The following is a 17,916-nucleotide window of genomic DNA, read 5'->3' on the forward strand; positions in this document are numbered from 1 at the left end:
GAAGCTATTAATACTGCATCTCATGTTTTGAATAGATCTCCCACAAATGTTTTGCAAAACATTACTCCTAAAGAAGCTTGGAGTGGAAGAAAACCTAATGTTAAGTATTTTAGAGTGTTTGGATGTGAAGCCTATGCCCATGTACCAAATGAGATTAGAGAAAATAAATTTGATAAGAAAAGCATTAAGTGCATCTTTGTGGGGTATGATGACCAAAGGAAAGGATATAGGTTGTATGATCCTAGTGTAGAAGATGTGTTTACAAGTAGGGATGTCAAGTCTAATGAGGGGTTTGATGATATGCCAATATCCACTCCTATTCCACACGTGACCATTAAGAATCATGAAGATCCTAATGATTTTGAAACTGGTGAAAGTTCTAAGGAACCCTTTGACATGGATGAAGAATCTAGTCATTCCCCAAAGACCAAGAGTATTCAAGAAATTTATCAAAGGACTCATCAAATTAATTATGCTTTAATGACCACCATAATGAAAACTAATGATCCTCAAACATATGAAGAGGCCAAAGGAAAACATGAATGGGAAGAAGCTATGAAAAATGAGTATGATTCTTTGATAAAGAACAACACTTGGGAAATGGTAGAGTTACCAAAAGGTAAGAATGTGGTTAACAATAAGTGGGTTTATAAGACCAAGTTCAAGTCAGATGGGAGTATTGAAAAACATAAGGTAGGACTTGTAGCCAAAGGGTATTCACAAAAAGAAGGGATTGATTACAAAGAAACTTTTGCCCCAGTAGCAAAGATTAGTACTGTTAGAGTTATTATAGCATTAGCAGCTCATTTTAAGTGGCCTTTACACCAAATGGATGTTAAAAATGCATTTTTGAATGGTGAAATTGATGAAGAGATTTATATGACTCAGCCACTTGAGGATTTCAAATACAAGGGAAAGAACATTTGGTTTGCAAATTAAGGAAGTCTTTATATGGTCTCAAATAGGCTCCAAGGGCTTGGTATGCTAAAATTGATGAATATTTTCAAATTCAAGGCTTCCATAATAGTCCTCATGATCCAAATTTGTATGTGAAGGAATTTTCTAGTGGTGATATCATAATCATTGCTCTTTATGTTGATGATCTTATTATCACAGGACATAGCATGGATAAAATTAGTAAGGTAAAGTTAAGCTTGCAAAATACATTTCAGATGACAGATCTTGGTTTTCTACACTATTTTCTTGGTATACAAGTATGGCAAAAGGATGATGGATTTTATCTTTCTCAAACTAAGTATGCCCTAGACATATTGAAGAGGTTTGGAATGACAGACTATAAAAGTGTATCTACTCCAATTGCTTCGGGGTTGAAATTAAGCAAAGACATGGAAGGTGATGATGTTGACCCTACCTTATATAGGCAATTGGTTGGTAGTCTTGTATATTTAACACACACTCGTCCTGATATTTCTTTTGCAGTTAGTGTGGTTTCAAAATTTTTGAGCTCACTTAAAGTCCCACATTGGATAGCTGCTAAAAGAATACTAAGATATGTGAAAGGGACTTTAACAATGGGCATCTATTATTCATTTCATGGAGATATTTCCCTTATTGGCTATTCAAATTCAGATTGGGCAAGAAGCATGGATGATTGTAAGTCCACTACAGGTTATGTTGTTTATCTTGGTGCAGGTCCCATTTCTTGGTGTAGTAAAAAGCAATCTACCATAGCTCTATCCACTACAGAAGCCGAATATATTGCGGCAAACGAAGCAGCAACATAAATCACTTGGCTACGAGCTATTCTATCAGTTCTTAAGCAACATCATGCAGGGCCTTCTCTACTTCTTTGTGACAATCAAAGTGCCATATCATTGTCTAAGAATCCCGTGTTCCATGCTCGCACCAAACATATTGAAGTTTATCATCATTATATCAGGCATCTCCTCCAACAACAAGTGATTCATCTTCAATATTGCAAGACAGAGGACTAGATTGCTGATTTATTCACCAAGGCTTTAAGTGAAGCCAAGTTTGTATCTCTTCGACATCTTTTGGGCTTAAGAGCAGTGACATAATTGTCTCATGGTTGTCATTCAGGGGGGATTCTTATGAATTCCAACCATTGTATTTAAGAGATAATAGATTGTAAATGGGTACCTAACAAGGCTTTAGGCCGGGACCCATCATATGTAGATTATGGGGGGATATTTACATAGTAGATATCTAGTATAGCTATTGTAATTAATTTAGGGAGGATGTCAACATAAATTAATTGCACCACACAGTATGGTCGGCACCGACCAAGATGTTTCTAGAGGCGGCCATCCTTCCAACTGCCAACTACTCTCATTAAAAACATTACCAAACTCTTCTCTAGAATGCTCTGTACATTCAGCTATAAATAGACTGGCTGGGCCTGGAGTTTTTCAGCGCTCAAGTTTGGATTGATATGTTGTGGCTCATTTCCTGAGTTTTTCTGCTGTGTTAATCTCTCTGTTTTTGTTCAAATGGGAGGGTACGGAATGAAGAATTAATCGAAGGAAATGAGATAAGAAATATCATAGTCTACGAAGGGAATGAGAGGAGAGTTAGGACTGTTACAACTGGCGTGTGGAGGGTTTTCTTCAATGAAGCGGGGTTCACGCAAATGAACTTCAGCTTTCAGGCCTTGTACCAGGCGAGATTGTTGATGGAATATGCTTCCGGAAATTATTATACTCTTGAACCTACTGGCCATGCCATCGTTGTAAGGTGGAAAGGAACACCGTTATTTGCACTTTCGGCCTGGACTGTTGGTAAAACTAGAAAGAGAATAGAGTTTTAAAAGAGTGTCGTGCTCACAGAAGGCGAAAAGATGCTAGAATTAGAGTGTTCTAGCATTCATGTACAGGTTTTAATTTCTATTTCCTGAGTAAGTAACATTCCAAGCTGTTCTTATATATAAGATTGTATGGTTACATAATATCTACGGTTCCAATAATTAGGGTTTGTGCTTTGGTCTCATTTTTGCTCCTTAGTTTCTGATGGCTCCCCTGTCACAACTTGACGTGGTTTTTAAAGAACTTTAAGTCCCAAAATATTAAGTAATTACACTGTTAGTTCTGATCAATTCTTCCTTGTCATCGGACTGTATGCGTATAATCTGAACTTCTGTTTTGATTGTGAAATCAGAGCACCTTTAAATAGTAATATATATATATAGATACCAAATACTAATTCTCGATGCTTGTACTCTTCAATACATCCAGACTGACTGAAGCGCTGCTAATATTTCTACTACCTAATGGTGCAATATTTAACGGGGACAATATTTTGCGTTGGCTTCTGAATCGACAAAAATGTTACAATTGCGTAACTTTGTACAGCAAAATTTACACTTAATTCGCAAACAATGACATCCCATTGACAGATTGAATGATAGTGGAAAAGGTATGAAATCGGTACAGTAATCATATAATCTCCATGAAACAATAATTTGCTGATTAAATAGTATTTCTACTGTCCTTACCCACTCTTCGGGCTTCGGTCAGCATGGTCTTCATTTATTCGGACATAGCTTCCTCCTAAACTTTTTCATATTGTGTACCTGTTCCAAACCACTCCTCACGTTTTAATTACATAGTCCAACAATTCTCCAACCCTATCTTGTTCGCTGTTTGAGATTGCCATTTTCAGTTGCTTTAATCCCGCTGAAATTTTCAAACTTGTTTCCATGATTTTTAACTGCCCATCAGATATCCAACTCAAACAAAAAGATTTCCTAACATTTTTCATTTGGAGTGGCCTGTATTAAAATGGGAGCTTCGGAATAGAGTGCATGGACGTTTGTCATTTCTACTGGAAATGCATTGGCAGACACGCATGCAAACTGTGGAAGTGTAGACAAGGCATGAGAAATGTTTGACAGGGTGTTGTTTTTACTACTGCTATTGCGAATGGCTTAAACATCACACGCTAAGACTTGATTCCTAAAGTAAAAGTGTTAAATAGTTAAAGTTTGACTTATTTTTTCAAGATTAATTTCTTCCTTGGTTTGTGATGTTTAAGGCTGGCTGATTGTAGGATATGCCCAAAATGTGTTTGTGCACAAGGATTCATAAACTTTCTCTCTAATCTAATTGACAGGTGTTAATCCAGAGGTCACAATCTTAGCTAGGATCCTCCCTCCATATATCAAAATGGAAGTTTTTGAATGTTGCATGGACTTCTACGAAAAGAAGGGATTTTCCCAGATGCTACAGACATGTAACAAAATGTGGAAGCATAGACAAGACACCTGCTCTAACTAATATTTAATGTCTTGAATAATTATTTACATAATACCATTACAGTACCATATGCAAAATATGGGCACCTGAACTGTTTGGCACATTGTTGTAGTGGAACATATGTTTGTAGGATATTAGCAAAAAATTGGTTTGCTGAAAAAGATTTAAGAACTTTCTTTGGTGAGCCACATTGGGAAGCCAAGACAATTCTAGGGGTGATTATAGACACTGAAGAGATGTCCTTAGCCAAAAATAATTTTTAGCTAATATCAATTTTTCATCGAACCATTTAATACCTCATGTACCCTGCGTTTTGCCAAAATGGATGATTTTTTATGTTCAGTATGTCACACATTTTATCAAACAAAAATGCAGAATGTTTTTGACTTGTAAATGTCGAATGAACAAAAAGGACTTCCTACAATGTGCCAAACTCATTCAACCAACTCCTATGATGCCTAAAAATGCACGATAATAGTTAAGTGTGGTTGGAAATGATATTACATCATCGTAACAAGATTTCCCTTCTTTCTCACAGCTTTGTGGTCATGCACAAAAGGTCATAGTTTTGACTTTTGCATCATCACACTAAACTATTCATCCCTTCAAATTGACGTTGCGATGTCACACAAGCACATAAAGGAACTGGTACAACATTGCAACATGATTTTTCATCCTTCACAATTGACTTGCAATCCTATGTAGACACAAAAATACAATGGCACAACTTTGCAAGGAGAAAGCTCTTCTTGAACAAAAGACTTGTGATATCGTGTAGAGTAGGAAAATACACTTCAATTTTGGGCATCGTAGGAGTTTCTTCGATGAGTTTACTTTTCGTATGAGAACTTTCTTTCTCATTTGACATTCGCAAGTCAAAACCACAGTGCATTTTAATGTCTGCGCATGATCTTAGGTCAAATTGTTAGAGGAGCTTTCTTAGTGTGATGTCGTGCAAGTCAAAATAGTTGTGCATTTTTGTGCATTGAATGAATTTGGGCATTGTAGGAAGATAATGATGCTCATTTGACATATTTTTCTTATTCAATGCGTGTCTAGGTCAAAACTCTAGGATATTTTTGTGCTTTCTTGCATGATTGCATGCATGTGTTCAAGAAGGAAATTTATGTTGTGATGTTACATTATAGTGCAATTTTGTGTTGTACGACATCGCAAGGCCTATGAGAGGAAAGATAAGTCTTCTTGTGATGTAATGCTAAAGTGCATTTTTGTGTTTGCACATGATCAAAGGTATGTTGTGAAGAAGGGGATTCATCTTGTGATCTCTCATCAAAGTGCATTTTTGTGATTCCACAACATCACAGGTCTTTTGTGTAGAAGGAAAAATGTAGTGCGATGGTGCATAGGGAAAAAAAGTTGTGTGGTTTCATGCCTACATTATTCTTTTTATTCACATAAAATGAGCAAAAGAGACTTCCTTTTAGAGCCAAACTCATTCTACGCTAGCTTCTAGGATTTGCGCAAGTCAAAATTATTATGTTTTTTCATAAAAAAATTCTCCACTTAGTAAAAAATTCCTATCTTATATGATTTAAAGGATGGTTAATTTTTTAATAATGTGACACAATTTTCATTAGAATTGCTTACAAATCTAGTGACATTGATTGCATACCTTAAACATTTTTTATTTTGCTGCCTCATATATAAAAATATTATGTAGATCATGATTATTTAACTTATATAGTAATAGTTAAATGTGATTGGAAAGGGGAACAAAATAACTAATAAAAAAGTACAAAAGACTAAATGGGAGTGAGAGGGTAAGTAGAATTGGGCCCACATCCACCATAGTAGTCAAAGCTTAGTGTGTGATGTTTAACAACAGCCAATGTCTACGGACCTACTTGAAAACTAAGTTTTACGCAATCCCCCTCAAGATGTTACATTTGGTGCCCTTTACATTCCCATTTCGATGAAACATAATGGAAAAAATATCAAGGAATTTTCTTTGGAATTGAAGGCTACAATCTTTCAGGTTACACTTATAAATTGCTTTAGTCAATAGTTTGTGAAGCCCAAGCAACAATAATCTCTCTCTCTCTCTCTCTCTCTCTCTCTCTCTCTCTCTCTCTCTCTCTCTCTCTCTCTCTCTCTCTCTCTATGTACATATACAAAAAGTGTGCACATCACATATTATGTAGTTCATTTTATTTTACATGTCACTTATAATTTTTTTATGTTTAGCATGTTAGGATTTTTTGAATTTCATGTATCTTATAGAACAATAAATTGGTATTTTATATATGGATTTTATGAAGAATGATATTAGTAAATAGTATTAAAATAACAAGAGCTGTCTACAATAACCACCCTTAAACATCACACTAAGGAAGAAATTGAGCTTGGAAACATAAGTCAACTTTGACTATTTAAGACTGTTAGCCTTAATGTGTGATGCTTAACCAATCCTATGTGCGACATAACCCTTGCCTAATTTAAAGAAATAGAAGAAAGTGTAAATTGGTTAGGGACCTTGGAGTTGGTTCAAAGTTCCATCCCATGGAAAAAAATATCTAATGGCCAATAGTGATAAAAGAATAGTTGAAACATAAAATTTGGTATTCGACATTTCTCTCAGTATTTGGCCATCTCCTTTAAAAGGAAGCCAAAACATTGATTTTTACTATCTTCCTTTTCATTTTATTGAAGTAATAAAACAAGCCTTTTTCTTTAATTGTTAATAAAAAATTAAAAAATTAGGTATTTTAGTGCAAGTATGATCTAGGGCAATATATACACTGTGTTCTTAGCCCTAGGCATGTCTCTTAAAAAGAGTTCATGGACCTCTTCCAACAAGTATTTAGTTGTAAGTATAATATCATGATTTGTAAAGATATGTACATCTTGCATGCCTAACTCACACACACATTAGTACTACAAGATTCAATATTGAGTTTAAAATAGAAAAGATCTTTCTATTTTCTAATTTTGATATGGCTATCTTTCTAGAACTTCTATGACCAGATGACTCTCTATTCCATAAGTGTGTGTTAATATTGTTAATGTTTTATTTGTGTTTATGCAATCAAATAATGTTATATTCCATATGAAAAAGGAATCCTACAGATTAACCTTCTCCATGGTTCTTTTGCATTATTGACACATTTGTTTGACATATGAGATCATATACTTTTTCTTTTCATTAACTCACAAAATATTCTACTTTATGTTCATATCGTAGTTATCGTGATCAACCAATAACTTTCTAAATGCATGATTTACTTGTCTTAAGCAATGAATGAACCTTTACATTTTGAAGCTCTATTTCATATGGTATCACTATTATTATCATTCTTGTTTTTTTATTGCACTTCTTGGATCATGAACAATCTGCTCTAAGTAATTTTATAGAAGCAGAAAATTGGTTAAATATTACTCAATGTTTTGGAAAACATTATTATTTGACATGCTTAATGATTTGAGTAACAATAATATAATCAACAAAAATTGATAATTTTAGCATTGATATCTTTGTATCGCCATAATAAACTAAACTCAATAAAGAAACCATGGGACCTTGATATAGCTTTTTGATATGTTTTTCTATTTAAAATCCACATGTTGATCATTTATTTCTCATGAGTATTTGATGCTAACAATTTCTTGGAATTAGATATAGTTCATCATCATAATTCTTATAATAGTGAAAGGAAATAATAGTATAAGTGCATTCGATCTTTCATTTTCTACTGCATATTCATGGTTCTCACTATACTTTAGAAAATGTATGTTCACTTATTATATGGGTTACTACAAGAAGTGTGGTCTCACTTTTGGATAATCAAGTAAGAATTATACTGAGCATAGTACAAGTGAATATATGTGGCTTGAAAGATCATATAAACTCACAAAGAAAGTCATCCAGAGGATAAATGGATTTAGTGACTCTGGAACAAAATTAACAATAGGTAAGGTTTTGCTTGATGAAGCTACAAAAGTCACTAGAGCAAGAAAGGAAGGATGATCAATTTCCATCAATGACATACCAAACCCTAAATTCAAGTTTTTATATAATGGTGATAGCCTATTGAATCTACTGCTCCAACAAGGAGAACAATGTACCTAGTGGAGAATTCTTTGGCACATACCAAATTATCTACAATCGTGCCCTATTTTATGTAAGTGAATAGATGTACAACTATATGATGATTAACCTAGTACTAGAGATAAAATAATACTACAAGTTACATCCATTCAAGTTGTTGGAAATATAAGAGGAGTAACTGAGAGGGGAGGGTGAATCAATTACCACCAAAACAAATTCTAGATCCCTTAGATGACAATACAAATCAAAACTCTATGAAAAATGAACTTTTTTGTAACTCAACAAACACACATGCAAAATGTTGTAACTCGATAAATACTAAAATAACTCAACAAATGTTTATTATGAAAATATTAAGATATTATCTATGGTTAATCTTACTTTAACTTAGTTACATACACATAAAAGAAATAGCAAGAAAATAATTGACACCAAGATTTAAGATGGAAACTCAAGTTGGAAAAAGCTACCAATTGCAACTAATTACTGATTTCCATTCTTCTGACGTGAGCCATGTTAGGAGCCAACCCTGTTAAAGGTTACACAACACTTGTTAGGTGTGACCCTATTCGAGGATTTAATCACCCTATTAGGAGTGGCCTTGTTAGAGGTCTTTAGACACTTCAATAGAAATGCCCCCTTGCTAGAGGATTTACAAATAGCTACTTAAGCCAACTCTGTTAAGATATTTAAATCACTGCTACAATAGTTAGAGAGTAATAATAAGATGACCTGATTTCTGATGAAACTAAATTGCTGATTATGGATCTAAATTTTAGTTTGTGTACTTGATCCTTACTAATCGAATGTATCTATGCAATTCAACAAGGATATTCTACTCATCCTTCTTATTCACTTGCTCTAAGAATCATCAAATCTTCAATTATGTTCCTCATATTCAATCATACCTTGACCTTATATTTATAACTTACCCATTGTCAAGTTAGCTTGAATACAACTTATAATAATTAATATTCATCTTCTTAGTCGACTAGAACCAACAAACAATTCAATTGAACTCAATATGCCAAAACAAGGAAATCCTTTGTTGGCCAACCCTGCTCGATAGATACTAAGTAAAAGTGATTTTCCTGTGTTAACCAAGTGAACTTGGTTGACACTACATATTCACAAAGTTCCTTTGATAACTAAGTGAGCTTGATTAATAGTGGTTCTATCTAATATTTCCTTCATTAATCGAGTGAGCTCAGTTAACACTCAACTTTTGCAAACTTTCCTTTGTTGTGTGAGTGAACTTGGTAGACACTATCCTCTAAACTAGGAAAACTTTGGAATGTTCGGTAGACACAGGAGACTATCTTCAATGCCTAAGTTGATATATACTAACTAGAAATGATATGAAATTTTTTGTAACATCGAAGACAATACACAATTAATTAAAATTTTCCAACAATCTCCCTATTTCACTTTGATGGCAACACACCATGTCATAATGCAATGAAATTTTAGACCAAGAATAAAATAAGGAACATATTCTCAGTTTCATTCTAATTCTCATCCATGAGAACTCCCTCTATCAGTGTGAACTCTATCTTCCTTCAATTTCTCCCTTTGTCAGCAAAACTTTGCCTTCAATATCTTCTTTTGATAGAAAGCTTTGTCTTTGATATCAGACCAAGTTCATTCTCCCTCTTTGACATCTCTTTCTCTTTATCTTTATAAAATTTCTATAAGATATGATTGTAAACTTCTCCCTCTTTGACATCTCATTCCAAAGACACTATTCAGTGAATATCCAATGTACCTATACCAATTCATTTGCAATGTTCCCTTGTCAATACTGCATCAACCAACTTATCTTCAACATGCTCTGGTTGGTGAATCATTAAAATACACCCATAACTTACCTCTTAGATATAGAATTGCATCCTTAGGTAATGGCTTAGTGAATATATCTACAATTTGTTTTTTAGTATTCACATATTTTAATCCTACCTCTTTATCTTGTACCGAATCTCTCAAAAAATGACATTTTATAGCAATATGTTTTGTTTTGGTATGCATCATAGGATTATTTGATATATTAATTACACTAGTGTTATCAAAATTTATAACCAGTAGATCCTTGATCTCTATCTTCATACTTGCCAACAGTTACTTGAACCAAATAATATTAGAACAATTAACTGCTACTGCCACATATTCTGCCCCTATTGTGGACTGAGAAATACAATTTTAATTCTTGCTTGTCCAAGACACTAGTCTTTTACCAAGAAATAATGCTCCACCACTTGTGCTCTTTCTATCATCAACAGTTCCTGCCCAATCAGCATCTGTGAATACTTTCAAATTCAAATTGCCTCCCTTTTTGTACCATAAACCATATTCTTTAGTACCTTTCAGACAGGTCTCATGATTTTGTTGATTTCCATCATATGATTTTCCTTGGGATTTGCTAAGAATCTTGCCACTATTTTGATTGCTAATACAATATCAAGAGTTGTATGCACTACATACTACAAATTTCCTATCATTGACCTATATGTGGTCTGATCTACCTCCTTGGGATCATCATTTTTGGAAAGATTATGTCTTTTAGATATAGGATTTCCAACAGGTCTTGAATCTTCCATTCCAAACTTCTTTAGTATCTCCTTGATATATTTAGATTGAATAATGTAGATACCATCTTTCTTCTATTGGATCTGCAATCCAAAAAAGAATTTTATCCCTCGACAAACATAGACATCTCAAATTCTTTACTCATTTCTTTCGAAAATGCTTTGCATAAGTCATCATTTCCTATGAACAAAGTGTCATCTACAAATACTTCTACCAACACAATCTTCTTATTTGGTCCTTCTTTGATATACAGACTGATATTATCATTTGTTCTTTGAAAACCAATCTTTATGAAGTAGTTATGAAGTCTTTCATACCAAGCTTTGGGAAGTTTCTTGAGACCATAAAATTCTTTGTGTGATTTGTAGATGATATCTCTTTTGCTAGGATCTACAAAACCTTTAGGTTGCTCTATGTAAACTTCCTCATCAAGAATTTCATTCAAGAATACAAATTTTGCAACCTTTTGATAAACTTTATATCTTTTGTGAGTTGCATAAGCTAGTAAAGTTCTAACACCTTCTAATCTTGTAATAGGAGAAAAAGTTTCACCATAATCAATACCTTCTTCTTGAGAATAACCTTTACATACTAACCTTTCTTTGTTTCTAGAAACTTCTCCATCTCCATTTAGCTTATTTCTGAATACCCACTTTGTGCCAATTACATTTTTATCCTTGGGTCTTGGAACAAGAGTCCAAATCTTATTCTTCTCTATCTATTCTATTTATTCATTTATAGCTTCAATTCATCTTTCATTATCCAAAAGATCTTTAACATTTTTAGGTTCAAATTCAGCAAGCAAACATGCACCTTTCAATTTTTTTCTTGTCATTGTTCCATCTGACTTGTCTCTAATGATCTAGTTAGGTGGATGATGTATTCTAACATATCTTGCTAACACAGGTACTTGGGTTTTGGAGTTTTATCTACTGAACTCTTCATGATCTTCTATATTAAGCTTGGGTCACACCATCTATAACTTGGGTCCATCAAACTTAGTTTTCTCTAGCAATAGCTTAGTAGCTTCTAATTTTGACTTAGTTCCTTCAAACTATGACTTAGGCTACATTGGTTGCTACTCAATAGCCTTTGGAGATTTTGGGGACTCAGAAGGTGAAGCCTCCTGACTTCTAAATAGATTTGGTACTATATTAGGTTCAAAGTAAATAAATCTTCTATAATCCTTAGGTTCTTTGTTCCTTTCTTCTTCATTAATTTGTGAAAACACATCAATTCTCACATGTGCACTTTCTATAATTTTATGAGTAGACAAATTCAAGCATTTGTATGCTTTACTTCTGCAGGAGTGTTCTAGTAATATACCTTCACCACCTTTGACATCAAATTTACCTTTTTGAAATTCTTTCAAGATATAACGTTTGTTAGCAAATGCTTTCAAGTAACTTACATTAGGTTTGTAACCATACCATAGTTCATAAAGAGTTTGATTTGAGTCTTCCTTCAACTATACTTTGTTCAAGGTATACACTATAGTACTGATTGCTTGCTTCTATCATTTGATTGCAACATTCTTTTCTATAATCAATGTTCTTGCACAATCCATGATGGATCTATTCCTTCTTTCATCTATATGACTCTGTTGTGGTATACCAGAGGCTGATACTTGTTTTTTAATTCCTTTTGCAATGTAGAATTCATTGAACTCATTGGAAATTAATTCAGCATCTCTGTCTAATCTCAAACATTTTAGTTTCTTACCTATTTCCTTCTCTACTCTTGCTAGATACCACTTAAATTTTTGAAATGCTCTAAATTTTTTTTTAAGATACATTACAGTCATCATTCTAGAATAATCATCAACAAAAGAATGAAAATCTTATCTCCACTATAACTTTCTATTCCAATAGGCCCACATAAGTTTGTATGTGCAAGCTCTAAGACATCTTCAGAACGATAGTTCTTGGTTTTGAAATTAGTTTTTCCCATCTTACCAATTGTACAATTTTTTCGTAGACCCATATCAAGTTTCCTTAGATTAGGAATACATCTTGCTCTTTTGTTTTTTCTTATCTTAGCTAGATTATCATAGTTCACATGAAATAATAGTTTGTTCCATAACAATCTTTCTTCTACTTGAGCAATAAAATATGAACTCTCACTAAGATCTAGATACAATAGATTACCTTTAGTTTGTTTGCTAGACCCAACCAAATTTCCTTTTCCATCCAGTAGTTTGGCCTTTCCATCCATGAATTATACCTTGAATCTAATGCTATTCAAATATGTCACACTCAACAGATTACGCTTTAGTTCTTTAAACCAATAAGCATTGTGACATCTAAGTGCATTATTTAGTGAGATACAACCTTTTATCTTTATGCAACAAGGTTCATTATTTCCAAATCTCACACTAACACCATCATAATGTTCCATGTGTTTAAATTTTGTTTTATCACCAGTCATATAATGTGAGTAGCCACTATCAATAATCTATGTATCATTTTTTCTAAAATGAGAGATAAGTACCATTTTATCTCCTTCATCATCAAATTTATCTTTAACAACAATATATACCATTTCATCTTCACTGCTATCAAAATCTTTAGCTATAACACAAGATTTCTTACCTTTTTCCTTGTAGTCCTTGTAATTCTTGAATTCCTTCTTGGCTTCAAACTTTTTGAGCTTCTTTCCATCTTTACATTTTCTCTGTTTGGGTACCTAGTAGCAATGTGTCCAACTTCTTCACAACAGAAACAAATTAAATTAATCTTACCTCTATACTTTCCTTATCCTTTGGAATATTTCCTTGTGAGTAGGGCCTCAACAACTTCAAGATCACTGTTTGAACTTTCTTCCTCTTCTTCACTTTTTGATTGATTGCATTTTGATTTCTTACCCTTTTTTTAACTAAAAGCTTGGCTTCAAATGCAAACTCAATATCTTTGGAACAAGGGACATAGTTATCATAGTTATCCAACTCAAAAGTTGTCAATCTTCCAACTAAAACATCCAAAGTTATATTTCTATTTGGATCACATCTCATCTCTTGAATAGAAAATAATTTAATTGCATGGATAGTAAAAAGGGTTCTGAGTATCTTTCTTACAACTATTTTGTCATCAATGTCTCCTCTAGATGCTTTGATTGCGCTCACACTTGCTTTAATTAGCTCAACATATGTTGCAATGATTTCATCTTTTCTCATGTTCATCTGATCAAATTGACCACTAAGACTTTCAACTTTATCTCTTCTTACGTTATCATCTCCTCCATAGATGGCTTTTAGTTTGACCCACATATCAAAAGTTGTAGTGCAACTTTTGAATTCATCAAATTCAACATAATCAAGAGTAGAAGCAATGTCAATCATCATGATGTTATGGCTTTTTTTTTAGAAATTTCTTCAATGGATAATGTTCCTGTAGGAGTCTTTTATTCACTTTCAAAATATTTACAACCTAAATCACTGGTAGTTGCTAGTTGTAACCTCATATTTCCTTGTCATGCTGCAAAATTGTCTTTGTTCAACTTGGGAATCTCTCTTTTGTAAGAAATCCTAATCTTTAGCTTAGGTTCTTGAAACCTTCTCTGTAAGCACCAAAAACCTATGATACCAATTGTTGAAAATATAAGAGGAGTAACTAAGAGGGGAGGGATGAATCAGTTACTATTAAAATAAATCCTAGATCCTTTAGATGTCAATACAAATCAAAACTCTATGAAAAATGAACTCTACTATAACTCAACAAATACACAGGCAGATTGTTGTAACTCGGTAAACATTGAAATAACTTGTAAAATGTTTAACATGAAAATCTTAAGATTTTATATGTGGTTAATCTTAATTTAACTTAGTTGCATACATATAAAAGAAATAGCATGAACACAATTGACACCGAGATTTAACATGGCAACACAACTTGGGAAAAATCACAAATTACAACTAGTTACTAATTTTCACTTTTCTGAAGTGAGCCCTATTAGGAGCCAACCCTATTAAAGGTTACAAAATAAACTATTAGGTGTGACCCTTTTAGAGGATTTAATCACCTTATTAGGAGTGGCCTTGTTAGAGGTCTTTAGACACTTTAATAGAAATGTCACCTTGTTAGAGGATTTACAAATAGTTGTTTAAGCCAACTCTGGTAAGAGATTTAAATCACCACTATAGTGGTTAGAGAGTAACAATAAGATGATCTAATTTTTGATGCAACTAAATTACTGATTATATATCTCAATTCTGGTTTGTGTCCTTGATCCTTCTTGATCAAATGTATCTTTGAAGTTCAACAAGGATATTCTTCTTATCCTTCTTACTCGCTTCCTCTAAGCATCATCAAATCTTCAATTATGTTCCTCATAGTCAATCCTTAACTTGACCTTATATTTATATTTTATACATTGTCAAGTTGTCTTGAATACAACTTAGAATAAGTAATATTCATCTTCGCAGTTGGCTAGAACCAACAAACAATTCAATTGAACTCAATATATCAAAACATGAAAATCTTTGTTAGCCAACCCTACTTGGTAGATGGGTATGTGCAAGATCATGGTGTGCCAAAAAGTGGCAATCTAAAAAATATGTAGTTTTGAAATGCCTTAAAACATTTCAAAATCTATTCTTACTTTTTTCCCTCGCATCCTGATACCAAACCTAAAAATTAATACCTTTATAAGACCTAATATATCTTTGGATACCCACCCTACATGGTCAACTTTAAAAATGTCTAGAAAATGTGCTTTTGGCCTATTCTTGTTAGTTTTTTTTACTTCAAATATGTACCTAATGACTTTTTTTTCACCCAAATTTGATTAATCAAAAAAAAATTCTTAACGATGTTCTTAGCTTTCCATAAATGTAGTTTTTGTCAAATTATGAGTTCAGTAAGTAGTTATTACTTATTTCCTAATTGAGTTATGTATAAAGTGATGATTGCCACACTGATTGAAAAACAACTATAACTTTCAAACGATACAATATTTTTGAAATAAAAAAGATGCATCACATTCTATGATTCTTCTACTATAAGTAAAAAAAAAAAGGAAAAAATAATTTGGCAGAGTTTTGAATTAGTTAAGGTGGCCAAACATGAGAGTTTTCTATTCCAAAAATACTATAATAGAAAATTCATAATTAATTTTTTATTTAGAATAAAAATACCCAAAAAATATGTGTCACATCCAAGCATATATCTACTTAATTAACCTAAAATATTATTAAAAAATATTATCATTTGATTTTGATTAAGTTGGTTAGACATACATCTACTTCTTATTTTTGTCCTGAAACTTTTGTACTATTGCATTAAAGTTCAAATTTTTGACCAATCAATTTTTAGTTTTTTTAGATAAGGCATACTAGTTTAGAAACTAAATTCAATTTCCTAGAGATTATTTTCACTCAAATTTTTGATATAAAGTTCTTAACAAGTTGAAAATTGCATGTCAAGTTGACATAACCCTGATTTACTTATTTTTCATTGTCACTTAAGGGTATAGTTTGGTTGACCATGATCTTGCACATACCCATTACTAAGTCAAAGTGATTTTCTTGTGTTAACCAAGTGAACTTGGTCAACACTACATATTCACAAAGTTCCTTTGGTAATCAAGTGAGTTTAGTGAATAGTGGTTTCATTCAACATTTCTTTCATTAACCGAGTAAGCTCAATTAACACTTAGCTTCTGTAAAATTTCCTTTGTTTCCCAAATGAAATTGGTAGACACTGTCTTTTGAACTAGTCAAGCTCTAGAATGTTTAGAAAACACAGAAAACTGTCTTCAATACTTGAATGAGCTCGACAGCCACTAATTGGCAATAATATGATATTTTGAGTAACATCATAGACAATACACAATCAATAAATTGTTTCCAACACAAGTATGGATCCATTCTACTATGTGTTTTATTTAATTTCAAAAGATAATATCGTGGATGGACATCAATCAAATATTTTAAGGATATTCCAATCTATAAATTTTTTTGCAAAAATGTATATGTCACAAGGAGAAAATAGAGATGATTTTTTAAGTCACATTTTAATGGATTCCAAAGGGTTATATAGAGAAGGGAAAGGATAATCTTTACCCTAGTGGGATAATATAAGAATGAATTATGTTTTCTAGCATATACAAAATATTGAATGATACAAGTAGTAGAGCCATGACACATTTTCTCATGGTATTATAGTATGAATTGAAAGAGAAAGATGCAAGGCCCTCTATTGAGTTACTTATGTCAATGCATGTTGACCCTAAGCTACCAAAAAATCACATAAGAACAATGAGAAGGAGTGTGGTCATCAAACTTGAGAAAGATAAGGATCAAGCCATGAAGGAGGAAAGAAAATCAAGCACAAAGAAAGGTTAAACAAGTCCAAAACTGGTGCAAGTAAAATGATGAAGGTCATCAATAGAGAGACAACAAGCCTGCAAAGACAGGGAGAAGTTGAGATGAATATTAACTCAGGATGAGAATCATCCTCCCCTAAACTTGAGAGGATCGTAGAGGAAATAAATCCAAAAGAAGAAGAATGAGAATGAAGCAAAGAAGAAACAACCACCTCTAGTTTCTAAGAGATCTAACCCATGGTCTATGAGAGAATGATAATCAAGGACAAATAGACTTGTGAAAAGAGGTACAAATTCACCCTCTCTGCTCTCAATTGAAGATATTATAAATGATATAATGCATAGTAGTAATTATAATAGAATAAAGGATAGATATCCACTCATCAGTGAGAAATAAAAAAATATTATTATTAGGGTTGTTCTACTTAGAATGAGAACTTATCTAGTACAGGACACCAACAAATGTAAAAGATGAATTACCAAAGGAATTAGTGCCTATGATACTAAAAAGATGGAAAGTTGGATTTTGTAGACTAAAATGAATTCTAGATGATGCACTAACCAAGGCTAGAATAGAATATGCACCATCAAAGAGAAGAAGATATGTAGAAGCCTACATTAATGAATTTTCTATTTAGCAAGACATTGCATTGGTTGCCACTATGAGAGAGAAAGGATAGTTTAAATAAGAAATAAGGTGACTAAAAACTATAA

The sequence above is a fragment of the Cupressus sempervirens genome, chromosome 10 (assembly GCF_028749045.1).
Source record: "Cupressus sempervirens isolate cs-2001-9-10 chromosome 10, ASM2874904v1, whole genome shotgun sequence".
Classification (NCBI taxonomy): Eukaryota; Viridiplantae; Streptophyta; class Pinopsida; order Cupressales; family Cupressaceae; genus Cupressus; species Cupressus sempervirens.